This window comes from Nicotiana tabacum, chromosome 15 (genome assembly GCF_000715075.1).
Source record: "Nicotiana tabacum cultivar K326 chromosome 15, ASM71507v2, whole genome shotgun sequence".
Taxonomy (NCBI): Eukaryota; Viridiplantae; Streptophyta; class Magnoliopsida; order Solanales; family Solanaceae; genus Nicotiana; species Nicotiana tabacum.
In genome coordinates, this window is record NC_134094.1 from 8,615,702 (window position 1) to 8,628,767 (window position 13,066).

A 13,066-nucleotide genomic window follows, 5' to 3' on the forward strand; every position below is an offset into this window, starting at 1 on the left:
CAGCAGTGTGTGCAGTCGCAACAGGCTCCTCAGACTGGCCGACTGCTTCCTGTGCTACTGGGACTGTCTACTCCATAAGCAAGCCCAATGGAAGATCTCTGGCAGATGCAATCTTTTCAACCTCTTTGCTCAGCTTCTCTACCGGCTGCTTTGATGCTTGGGATCTACGCATCTTCTTAACCTGTTTGGCCAAATCCTTAATGACCTTCCCATGCATTGCCAAAGTATCAATAATGGTCTTCTGGTTCTCCAGAATCTTCTTCAATGTTTCCTCCACTAACGGAGGTACCTGTGGCTCTGTTGGGGCTGAGGACTATGCTGCAACAACACTAGATATATCAGTCAGCTTTGTAGTAGCTTCCTGCATCCAGTTGTTGAGACTCTCCAATGTCTGGGAGACTCACAGCGCAGTCTGAGGATATGTAGATGAAGTCGGCACTGATAATGGCACTGATAGTCTAGCAGAAGCAGGAGGTCCGGAAGATAAAGGTGGCATGGATGTTGTCCCGATAGAAGTGTCAACTGCGGTGGATGGCTCGGATGCTGAATCAGTAACCTCTATCGCTGGCTCCTCAAATTGGCCAATGGAGGTAGTAGCTTTACCCTTGAATTTTGGGTTGTCAGCTCCCTGAAGTTGGTACCAAGAGAAAGGCTTCTTGGCCTTCTTGTGCTAAGGCTTTAACCAACGGCATATTAATGGACAAACTTTTCATCATATCAATGAATTTCTTGAATTGATTCTCATTGTGTTGCTTTGCAAGTCTTTGAGGGTATGGAGGAGGAGGCATTGGCATTGGTGCCTTAGCCTTTGGCACTACCGGCTCCGGCATGTCAATCACGTGCTCCCTAGACTGGTTCACTTCTTCTTGCGTCTTCTCCACATTTTCACCAATATCAATCCCCGCTTCTTCATTAGCTTGAACATCATTGCTTGGCTCATCATCATCTTGCAACAACACATCATCACCCACATGTCTTCTGTGGTTTGAGGTACTAGCAACTCCGCCTCTCCCACTTCTTGTTGTCACAGCCATTGCATGCCCCGTATTCCTACCTTTCGGGTTCACCACCATATCACTAAGTAGTACCCCCTTGGGCTATGACTGGCATGTGCTGCAACAACTGGTTGAACTACCCATACTGGAGGGGCTACTGGAGCCTGATACTGGGGAGTTTTCTGCTCCAGAGCGGGAGTAGTAGGAGTTTATGCTCCTCCCACAGCTTGTGAGACGGCTGGTGCCACTGGAAATGTACCATTTTGGGCCACACCCTCCATAAGTCTCACCAAACATACTAGAGTGTCCTGAAGTACTGGAGTAGCTATGAATCCTTCCATAACCTGAACTGGTCCAACCGATACAGTTTGAGTTGGAACCTCTGCTTATAAATCCACCCGAGGTTTTACAATAGGTGCCACTGCTCGAGCTCTAGATTGAGCTCTGCCTCTGCCTTTACCTCGGCCTCTGGCGCGACCTCGGACTCTGCCCCTAGTTGTAGCTGTCACTGGGGGTTCTAGCTCCTGTTCAGTTGTAGACGCAGTGCGTGTTCTCGCCATCTATGAGAGGACAAAAATAGAAGAGTTCAATCGTCAATAATAGACTAAAATCGCACGACATAGTAGAATAGAAGTGAAATTGTTCTAAACTCCAGAGCCTCTGGAAGATAAGTATAGACGTCTCTATACCGATCCTTCAGGCTCCATTAAGCTTGCTCGTGACTCGTGAGACCTATGTAACTTAGTACTCGGATACTAACTTGTCACGACCCGAAATTCTCACCTTCTAGACCATGATGGTGCCTATTTTAAATTAATTAATAACAAAGAAACAAATAAATGTCGTATGAAGAGTGCTTCATATGGAACCTCGCCTACCATATAATGCTTCATATGAAGCCATTTGAATGCTCGACCGGTAATTGTTATTATAGGCAAACTCTGCAAGTGGCAAGAACTGATCCTAAGAAACTCCAAAGTCTATAACACAAGCTCGAAGCATATCTTCCAGTATCTGAATAGTGCGCTCTGACTGTCCGTCTGTCTGTGGATGAAATGCCGTACTCAACTCAACCTACCTGCCTAACTCATGTTGGATAGCCCTCCAGAAGTGCGAGGTGAACCGCGTACCTCGATCTGAAATAATAGACACGGACACACCATGAAGGCGGATAATCTCGCGGATGTAAATCTCCGCTAATCGCTATGAAGAATAGGTAACTGCTACTAGAATGAAATGTGCAGACTTGGTCAACCTGTCCACAATGACCCATACTGCGTCAAACTTTCTCTGAGTTCATGGGAGTCTAACTATAAAATCTATAGTGATATGCTCCCACTTCCACTCAGGAATTTCTAACTTTTGAAGCAAACCACCAAGTCTCTGATGCTCGTACTTAACTTGCTGACAATTCAAACACCGAGCTACATATGCAACTATATCCCTTTTCATTCTTCTCCACCAATAATGTTGCCGCAAATCTTGATATATTTTGGCGGCACCCGGATGAATAGAATACCGGGAACTGTGGGCCTCTACAAGAATTAATTCACGAAGCCCATCCATATTAGGAACACATATACGACCCTGCATCCGCAAATATCCATCATCTCCCATAGCAACCTTCTTGGCACCACCATGCCACACCATGTCCTTAAGGACAAGCAAATGGGGATCATCATATTGTCGCTCTCTGATACGTTCATACAAGGAAGACCGAGCGACTGTGCAAGCTAGAATCCGACTGGACTCTGAAACATCTAACCTCACGAACTGATTGGCCAAAGTTTGAACATCGGAATCTGATGGCCTTTCACCAATCGGAATATACGCAAGGCTGCTCATACTCACAGCCTTTCTACTCAAAGCATCGGCCACCACATTAGCCTTTCCGGGGTGATACAAAATGGTGATATCATAGTCTTTCAACAGTTTCAACCATCTTCTCTGCCTCAATTTGAGATCTTTTTGTTTGAACAGATACTGTAGGCTACGATGATTAGTAAATACCTCTCACGAGACACCGTAAAGGTAATGCCTCCAAATCTTCAGCGCATGAAAAATGGCTGCCAATTCTAAGTCATGTATATGGTAATTTTTCTCATGAACTTTCAACTGCCACGATGTATATACAATCACTTTGCCATCTTGCATTAATAATGCACCAAGCCCAATGCGGGATGCATCACAATACACCGTATAAGATCCTGAACATGTGGGTAATACCAACACTAGCATCGTAGTCAAAGCAGTCTTGAGCTTCTGAAATCTCACCTCACATTTGTCTGACCATCTGAACGGGTCACCCTTCTGGGTCAATTTGGTCAATGGATATGCTATAGATTAAAACCCCTCCACAAACCGGCAATGATAACCTGCCAAACCCAGGAAACTCCGAATCTCTATAGCTGATGTAGGACTAGGCCAATTCTGAACTGCTTCAATCTTCTTAGGATCAACTTTTATGCCTTCTGCCGATACAACATGCCCCAAAAAGGCAATTGAGTCTAACCAAAATTTGCATTTTGAAAATTTGTCATATAACTGATTATTCTTCAAAGTTTGAAGTACAGTCTGGAGATGTTGCTCATGCTCCTCTCAACTGCTGGAGTAAATCACGATGTCATCAATGAATATAACCACAAAGGAATCCAGATAGGGCTTGAACACCCGGTTCATTAAATCCATAAATATTTCTCGGCATTTCTCAGCCCAAATGAAATCAATATAAATTCATAATGCCCATACCGAGTCCAAAAAGCTATCTTAGGGAAATCAGATGCCCTAATCTTCAACTGATGATAGCCAAACCTCAAGTCAATCTTCGAAAATACCTTGGCACCCTGAAGCTGATCGAATAAGTCATTAATTCTTGGAAATGGATACTTGTTCTTGATAGTAGCCTTGTTCAACTACCAATAATCTATACATATCCGCATTGAACCAACTTTCTTCTTCACAAACAACACTGGTGCACCCCAGGGCAAGACACTAGGTCTAATGAATCCCTGATCAAGAAAGTCTTGTAGCTTCTCCTTCAATTCTTTCAACTCTGATGGGTCCATACAGTATGGTGGAATAGAAATGGGCTGAGTGCCCGGAGCCAAATCAATACAGAAGTTAATATCTCTGTCGGGTGGCATCCCCGGCAACTCTGCAGGAAATAATTCTGGAAATTCATGAACAAATGGTACTAAGTCCATAGAAGGAACATTCACACTGGGATCGTGAATATAAGATTAATAGGCTTGACACCCCTTCTCGACCACACACCGAGCCTTCATATAAGAAATAACTCTGCTAGTAGAATGACCAGGAGTTCCTTTCCACTCTAATCGAGGTAACCCCGACATGGCTAAGGTCACCGTCTTGGCATGAAAATCCAATATAGCATGATAAGGCGATAGCCAATCCATACCCAAGATGACATCAAAATCTACCATATCAAGAAGTAGCAGATCCACGCTAGTCTCAAGACTCCCAATAGTAAACACGCACAAACGATAGACATGATCTTCAGCATTAGAATCCCTCACCGGTGTGGACACATGCACAAAAGTACTCAAAGAATAAAGAGGCACAACCAAATATGAAGAAAAATAGGAGGACACATAGGAATAAGTAGATCCTGGATCAAATAAAACTGAATCATCTCTATGGCAAACTGGAACAATACCTGTGATCACGGTATCGGATTACTCGGCCTCAGGCCTAGCTAGAAAAGCATAAAATCGGGGCTGGGCCCACCACTCGGAGCTACATCTCTAGGACGGACTCTAACTGTTTATCCTCCACCTCTAACAACCTGACCTCCACTTTTAGTTCCCTGCCCATAGCTGCCCGGCAGGGCGGTGGAGCAACCGGTGCCGGTATGATGGCACGAGAATCCTGCTGAGATCTGTTGCTCGACAACCTAGGGCAATACCTCCTGATGTGACCAATGTTCCCACACTCATAACACCCATCCTGTTGTCGTGGCTGCTGAACCTGAAGTAGACCCAAACGGGTCGGATAATCATCATAGTGACTCTGGAGTGGTGGTGCACTGATATAAGCTGGATGTGTACTAAATGCCGGTTGCCTAGAGTAAGGCATAATAGGACCATAACTCCCTAAAACCCCATGAGATACCTGAAGTGCTGAATAAAATGTCCTGGGAGGATGACCCCTACCATAAGTACCCCTGCCTCCAGATGAGGCGCCTCTGAAATTACCAGAATGACGGGGCCTTTTATCTGACACTGGCCCTCTCTCTTGTGAAAGAAACATCTCGATCCGCCTGGCGACATTAGCAGTCGTCTGAAAAGAAAACTCACTCCTGGTCTCCTTGTCCATCTGTAGCTTGATAGGTTGAACGAGTCCATCAATGAACCTCCTCACCCTCTCTCTCTCGGTAGGAAGCAGAAGAAGAGCATGACGGGCTAGATCCACAAAATGGGTCTTATATTGAGTGACTGACATACTGCCCTGCTAGAGACACTTAAACTACTTGCGGTAATCCTCTCTCAATGTGATAGGGAGGAACGTCTCTAGAAATAGCCGTGAGAACTTCTCCCAAGTAAGTGCAGGTGAACCAATTAGTCTAGTGAGTACATAATCTTTCCACCACCTCTTGGCAGAACCAGTCATCTGAAACACATCAAAATCAACCCCATTGCTTTCGACTATCCCCATTTTCTACAATACTTCATAGCAACGGTCAAGAAAATCATGTGGGTCCTCAGAAGGTGTACCACTAAATGGATTGGAAATAGCTTGGTAAACTTGTCCAACCTCAACAAAGCCTCAGAAGACAAAGCAGGCCTATCGCTAGCCTGTGCTGCAATAACTGGTTGAACTACCCAAATTGGATGGGCTACTGGTGCCTGATACTGGGGAGTTGTCTACTCCGGAGCGGGAGTAGTAGGAGTTTATGCTCCTCCCACAGCCTGTGAGACGGCTGGTGCCACTGGAAATGTACCATTTTGGGCCACACCCTCCATAAGTCTCACCAAACATACTAGAGCATCCTGAAGTACTGGAGTAGCTATGAATCCTTCCATAACCTGAACTGGTCCAACCGGTACAGTCTGAGTTGGAACCTCTGCTTATAAATCCACCTGAGGTTTTACAACAGGTGCCACTGCTCGAGCTCTAGATTGAGCTCTGCCTCTGCCTTTACTTCGGCCTCTGGCGCGACCTCGGACTCTGCCCCTAGTTGTAGCTGTCACTGGGGGCTCTGGCTCTTGTCCGGCTATAGACGCAGTGCGTGTTCTCGCCATTTGCGAGAGGACAAGAATAGAAGAGTTCAATCGTCAATGATAGAATAAAATCGCATGACATAGTAGAATAGAAGTGAAATTGTTCCTAAACTCCAGAGCCTCTGGAAGATAAGTACAGACGTCTCTATACCGATCCTTCAGGCTCTATTAAACTTGCTCGTGACTCGTGAGAACTATGTAACTTAGTACTCTGATACCAACTTGTCACGACCCGAAATTTCCACCTTCTGGACCCTGATACCAACGATTTTAAATTAATTAATAACAAAGAAACAAATGTGGAAATAAAGTCTGAAATAAAGTGAATAATCCATAATAATAATAATAGTGATGTCTAAATACCATCCCAGAACTGGTGTCACAAGTGCACAAGCTTCTAGAATAATACAAATAAGGGCTTGAAATAAAAATAAAGCTGTCTGAAAGAAAGCACATAGCTAAGATAAAGTAGAAGGGGATTTCAGAACTGCGAACGCCAGACAGTTATACCTCAAGTCTCCTACGAATAGCTGAATCCGAGAAAATCTATTGTACGCCGCTGGGACCAACTCTGGTATCTGCACAAGAAGTGCAGAATGTAGTATGAGTACAACCGACCCCATGTACCCAGTAAGTGCCGAGCCTAACCTCGACGAAGTAGTGACGAGGCTAAGGCAGGTTACTTACATTAACCTGTACGCAATAGTAATAATAAAAACAATAATCAAAATAAAACAGGTAACTCAATTCAACAGTTGAAGCCAACTCGGCAGTCACAACCAATTATTATTTCAATCAGTTTCCGTTGCGATGTGAAACCCCATCCCACAATATATTCATATTCAATTCCATTGCGGCATGCAACCCGATCCCACAATGTATTCATTTCATTTAATCCCGTTGCGGCGTGCAACCCAATCCTCAATATATATTTTAAATCAATTCTGTTGCGGCGTGCAACGCGCTCCTCCAATATATTCATTTCAATCAATTCTGTTGCGACGTGCAACCCGCTCCTCCGATATATTCACTTTCATTTCTGTTGCAGCGTGCAACCCGCTCCTCAAATAATATAATTTACCAATTCTAAAAAATAAATTACTCCAATAAATGCATCAATGAATATGAAATTATAAGACAACAAGCATATACTAATTATGATTTATTTAGAAATAAGTGATGGCAAGCAGAAATTAATTGTGGAAATTAAGGAGGAAATAGGCAATTTAATAATTAGTATGCTAAATGTCCAGTATCAATTAAGTCACATAAATCAAATAAGCATGTAGCAATTATAGCACGGATTCAAGGCATAATATAGAGTAAGGATTATGAAAGAAAGAATTAATATAATAATTAATTCATGATTTAAAATAATTTATGATTTTCAAATAATTAGGCAAACAAATAATTTGACGACGTATAGACATTTGTCACCTCGCCTATACGTCGTTCACATAAATTTCACATAACAAAAATAATCCAAGGGTTCTATTCCCTCAAGTCAAGGTTAACCACGACACTTACCTCGCTTCGCAACCAATTTCAAGATTCCAATAAACCTTTGCCTTATGAATTCATGTCTGAAAGCTTCAAATCTAGTCACAAATAATTCAATATACTCAACACGAATCGTAGGTATTAATTCCATATGAATTTACTAATTTTCCGGATTAAAATCAGAAATTTATTTTTAAAATCGATGGTGGGACCCACATCTCGAATCTCAAAAAAAATTACGAAATCCGAATACTCATTCTGATATGAGTTCAACCATAAAACAATTATCGAATTCCGACATCGGATTGACCTTCAAATCTTCATTTTACATTTTTGGAAGATTTTATAAAAATTTATTTTTCTTCCATAAATTCACGGATTCATAATGTAAATGAATATGGAATCATGAAATATAATCAATATAGGATAAGGAACACTTAACCCCAAAGTTTACCCGTAAATATCGCCCAAAAATCGCCTTACACGAGCACAAAATCGTGAATAATGAAAAATGGGACGAAATCCCATTTCTAGAACATAAGTTCTGCTGTCTATGGATTTCTTCTTCGCGAACGCGACAGGACCCTCGCGTTCACGAAGCACATTTTGTGCTGCCCCGGATTTCTTCTTCGCAAACGCGAGGTCGGTCTCACAAACGCGATGCTATTCCAATCTTGGCCTTCGCCAACGCGGTCTCCCCTTCGCGAATGCGAAGCCTTATCGCCTGGTGCCCAGCCAGGCCTCGCCCTTCTATGCGAACACGAACACTCCCATGAGTTCGCGATGAACACTGCCCATTACCCTTCGCGAACACGGTCCCCTCTTCGCGAACATGAAGAGTAAATTTCGCTTGCCTCTAGTTCCTCTTCGCGAACGCGAGACCCCTCTCGCGAACGCGAATAAGGAAACCAGACAGTGCATCAGAAAAAATCAAGCAAAGTTCCAAGTCCGAAATTCAACCCGTTAACCATCTGAAACTCACCCGAGGCTCCCGGGACCTTAAAAAATAGACCAATAAGTCCTAAAATAACATACGAACTTAGTTGAAACCTCAAATTACATCAAACAATGCTAAAATCACGAATCATACCCCAATTCAAGCTTAACGAACTTAAAAATTTTTAACTTCTATATTCGATGCTGAAACCTATCAAATCAAAGTCTGATTGACCTCAAGTTTTACGCACAAGTATTAAATGATATAACGGACCTATAAAAAATTTTAGAATAGGTTTCCGACCCCGATATCAATAAAAGTCAATTTGTGGTCAAACTTTAAAATCTTTAAGCCTTTAAGTTTCTAGTTTTCGTCAACTGGCGATAATTCAAGTTAGGAACCTCCAAATTAAATTTCAGGTATATACCTAAGTCTTAAGTCACGATACAGACCTACCAAAACTGTCAAAATACTGATCTGAGTCTATTTGTTCAAAATGTTGACCAAAGTCAACTCAGTTGAGTTTTAAAGCTCTATTTCATATTTTAATCCATTTTTCACATACAAACTTTCCGAAAAATTATACGGACAGCGCACGCAAGTCGAAGAAAGCTAAATGGTACTGTTTGAGATTTTAGAACACATAAATAATATTTAAAATTAAAGATGACATATTGGGTCATCATATTTTTAGTGTCCAATGTTGGGATTATAAGATTGCCACTTCCACAAGAAATGGATGAAGCAATACTTCATGAGAATGATGAGGTGCTTGATACAGAACCAGATCCTTTAAAATGGCCAAGAAAACCAGGGGTTCCAAATTATGATGTTTTTGAATTAGAGGACTCTTGGTATGATAGTCCACCAGAGGGGTTTAATTTGAATGTAAGTTACTCATCAAACCTTCTACACTTCTGAAACTTGTTGCCAATGTTTATTGTATTTGTTCTCTCTTCATTCCTTCCCCCACCCCCTCCATTCTCTCATTTTTCCCTTTTTTAACCTTTTTAGGTTTCTCTGTATGTGTATCTAATTTTCTTCAGCTGTCACCTTTCGCTACAATGCTTAATTCCCTCTTCATATGGATATCATCATCGTCCTTGTCATTTATATATGGCAACGATGAAAGCATTAATGAGGAGTATTTGTCTATCAATGGAAGAGAATATCCTCGTAAAATTATGTTATCTGATGGCATATCAACTGAGATTAAGTAGACTCCTTCTCCCTGTCTCACTCGAGCATTACCGGGATTAGTTACTGACCTTAGACTGCCTGTACTAATATCAGTTTTAGAGCAAGGAGTGGAAGTTTACACTTTCAGATAGTAACTGTCCCCTTCCCAAGCCATTTTAGCAGAATTATGGAAGTAGTTAATTCAATGGCTTCTGCTTGTTGTGAGGAGACATTAACTATTTTCTTTGGGTGCAGCTAAGACCCAATTTAGTTTTTTGTTCTGGTTTGATATTGAAAAAAAATATTAATCTCATTGTTTTGTTTGTTACTACTTCATTTGTTAGTAGGGGATACTTTACATATGCATTATGTATGTTGACTATTGGTAGTATGCATTGCATGAAGTTGTAAAATGTAGGAAGCTTTTATAGGATTGTCTAGGGTACCTGAAAGTTCAAATATTATGGTTTTCTTTTTCACTCACCTACAGTGCAAAAATAGGTGACCAACTTTTTCCACTTCATTTTCACAAAGAAGACATCTTGAGGATAGAGTCCACTTCCTCTTGTTTAAGTTTTCATGTGTGAGCACAACTTTCTTTGCCAGTAGCCATGAGAAACATGAAAGATTATATGGTATCTTGGTCTTCAAAATATGTTTTCAAAGCCCGTTAGTGACTTGAGGTATTGGTTGGTTTATCGTTTTGTAGGCTGCATTGACATTGAATTTTTCACTATTATGTCCCTGCCATCTCAATGTGTCATCTCCATTCTGAATTCCTGTGAAGTTGCAAAATTATATTTGTAGAACTCAATCATTCTATTTATCTCCGGATCATTCAAGTCTCTTCTGAGTATTAGTTCCCAACCTTGAGGTGACCACATTCCAGCTATAGATCTTTGTTGATGATGAGCTAAGACATATATGTTAGAGAATAAATCTTTCAGAGCTCCATTCCCCAGCCAATTGTCATTCCAGAATGATGTCCTACTACTATTTAGCACTTTACTAGAGACTTATTTTTTTAGAGCTAGCCATAATACCCTTATAGATCTTCAAATACTAACTCTATAGGCTGTGTTAACTGGCTTAATCATCCAGTTATCTTCTACTTCATATTTGGCTTTGATTACCTTGCTCTATAAACGTTGAGGATCTTGAGAGTACCTCCAAAACCACTTTAGTTTAAGGGCTTTGTTGTGATTCTTCGATTTTCTAATTCCTAATCTACCTTGAGCTTTGTTGAGAGTTACATCTTTCCACTTGACCAAGTGATAGGCCTTTTTTTTTTGCCTTACCACAAAACTTTCCTTCTTATGTTATCCAGCCTTTGAATGACTCCCACATGAATGAAAAAAGGGACATCATATAGGTTGGAAGTGAGTCTAATGTTTACTTAATTAGAGTGAGTCTTCCTCCCATTGACAAATATTGACATTTCCATCTTGAGAGCTTTTTCTCACATTTCTCCAGTGCATTGTTCCATATTACAGTAGATTTTGACTTGGCCCCCAGTGGCATACCCAGATAGGCAGTAGGGAGAGTCCCCACTTCTCCCCTCAGGATCAGTGTTAAATCCTCCATGCTTGTTACTTCATCGATTGGAAAAAGATGACTCTTCCTCCAATTAATGTACAACCCAAAAATGCCTTAAAAAATAACAGTATAATCCTCAAAACTCTTAGTTGTTCCACTTCTGCATCACAGAAGATCAAGGTGTCATCAGCATATTAAAGATGTGTAATCTCCTGATTGTTATGTCCATTCATGGGTACCTCAAAGCCTTTAATCCACCCATTGAGTTTGATTGTTTTGATCGTGTAGTTCAAGTCTTCCATGGCAATTATGAAAAGAAAAGGTGACAAGGGATCACCCTGCCTGAGACCTCTATAAGTATGAAAGAATCCTTCTGGAGAATCATTAATAATGACTGAGAATTTGACAGTAGATAAGCAGAATTTTATCCATTTAGTCCATTGCACTCCAAATTCCATTTGTTATAGCGTGCTTAGTAAATAATTCCAATTCACATGGTCAAATACTTTCTAAATATCTAGCTTGTCTTAGTGGCGTAATGTATATTCTTATCTTAGCTGAACTCATTTGTATAACAAATTTTCAGGTGAACTCATTTAAACTTGAATATTTGCTCCCTGAGCCCATTGTGAAATTAAAGCTCATTGGGCCTATGTTGGCACGGGCTGCACCCATCTAGTGCTAATATAAGCGCTGCCTTGCGATTCCCCAACAATTCAAAGCCTTTGAGATAACATAATCATGCCTCTAACTTGGGTCTGATATTATTTCTAAGGGTATATGAGTATTTTGTTGAGGAATAAGCCTAGATAGTCTCTTATGTATGGGTATAGGGGTATTTTTGTCCCTTAATTATATTACTTACTATAAAATATCCCTTAGTTTTGTAAAAATGGTCATGTTTGGTCTATCCATTAATTGGTTCCCAAAACTATCGAAAAAATACAAAATTAACGGCAATTGTTCACAGTTCACTCCATAGCTATCATTTTTCCACTGTTTAAATTGTCTCTTCTTCCTAAAGAATCGTCATTTCACAACCATTTCTCAATACAAAAAAAATCCATCTGAGAAACAAATTCCACCACTCATACAAAAATTAAAAGCTTCTCTATTTTAATTCCAGTAGATAACAACAGCCCGGTTGAAACAGAGGTTTCAGTTTCAGTTTCACTCTCTGTTCAAAGTAGCTTGTTGATCTTCCGATTTTATTTTTTTGAATTACCTTTTGAACTGTTGTGATAGTTTTAGACTGGAAGGTTATTGTTAATCAAATCTGAAAGAATATTTTCAGCTCATCTGAAGGTCCATTCTTCTCTTTTACTTTACTTTTTCAATGTTCTTCTTTGTCGCCCAAAGCATGGTAGTAGCTCATCTCAAATTTACTTAGATCCTTAGTTTTCATATCTTTTTTATTTGTGACTCCTTGTAGTAATTCTTTTGTGGGGAAAGGGAGTCAGGGGAGTGGGAGAGTGGATGAGCAAAGGGGATGATGGGATTAATTTGGGGAAGGAGAATAAAATATAACTGGATGAGCAAAGGGGACAATTGGATATTTTATGTTTAGTAATATAAGTAAGGGTCGAAAATACTCATATACCCATACATAAAGGACTATCTAAATTTAAATTCATATCCTTCATTTCAAACAAAAAAGGATGATTAGCTTTAGGCCACAG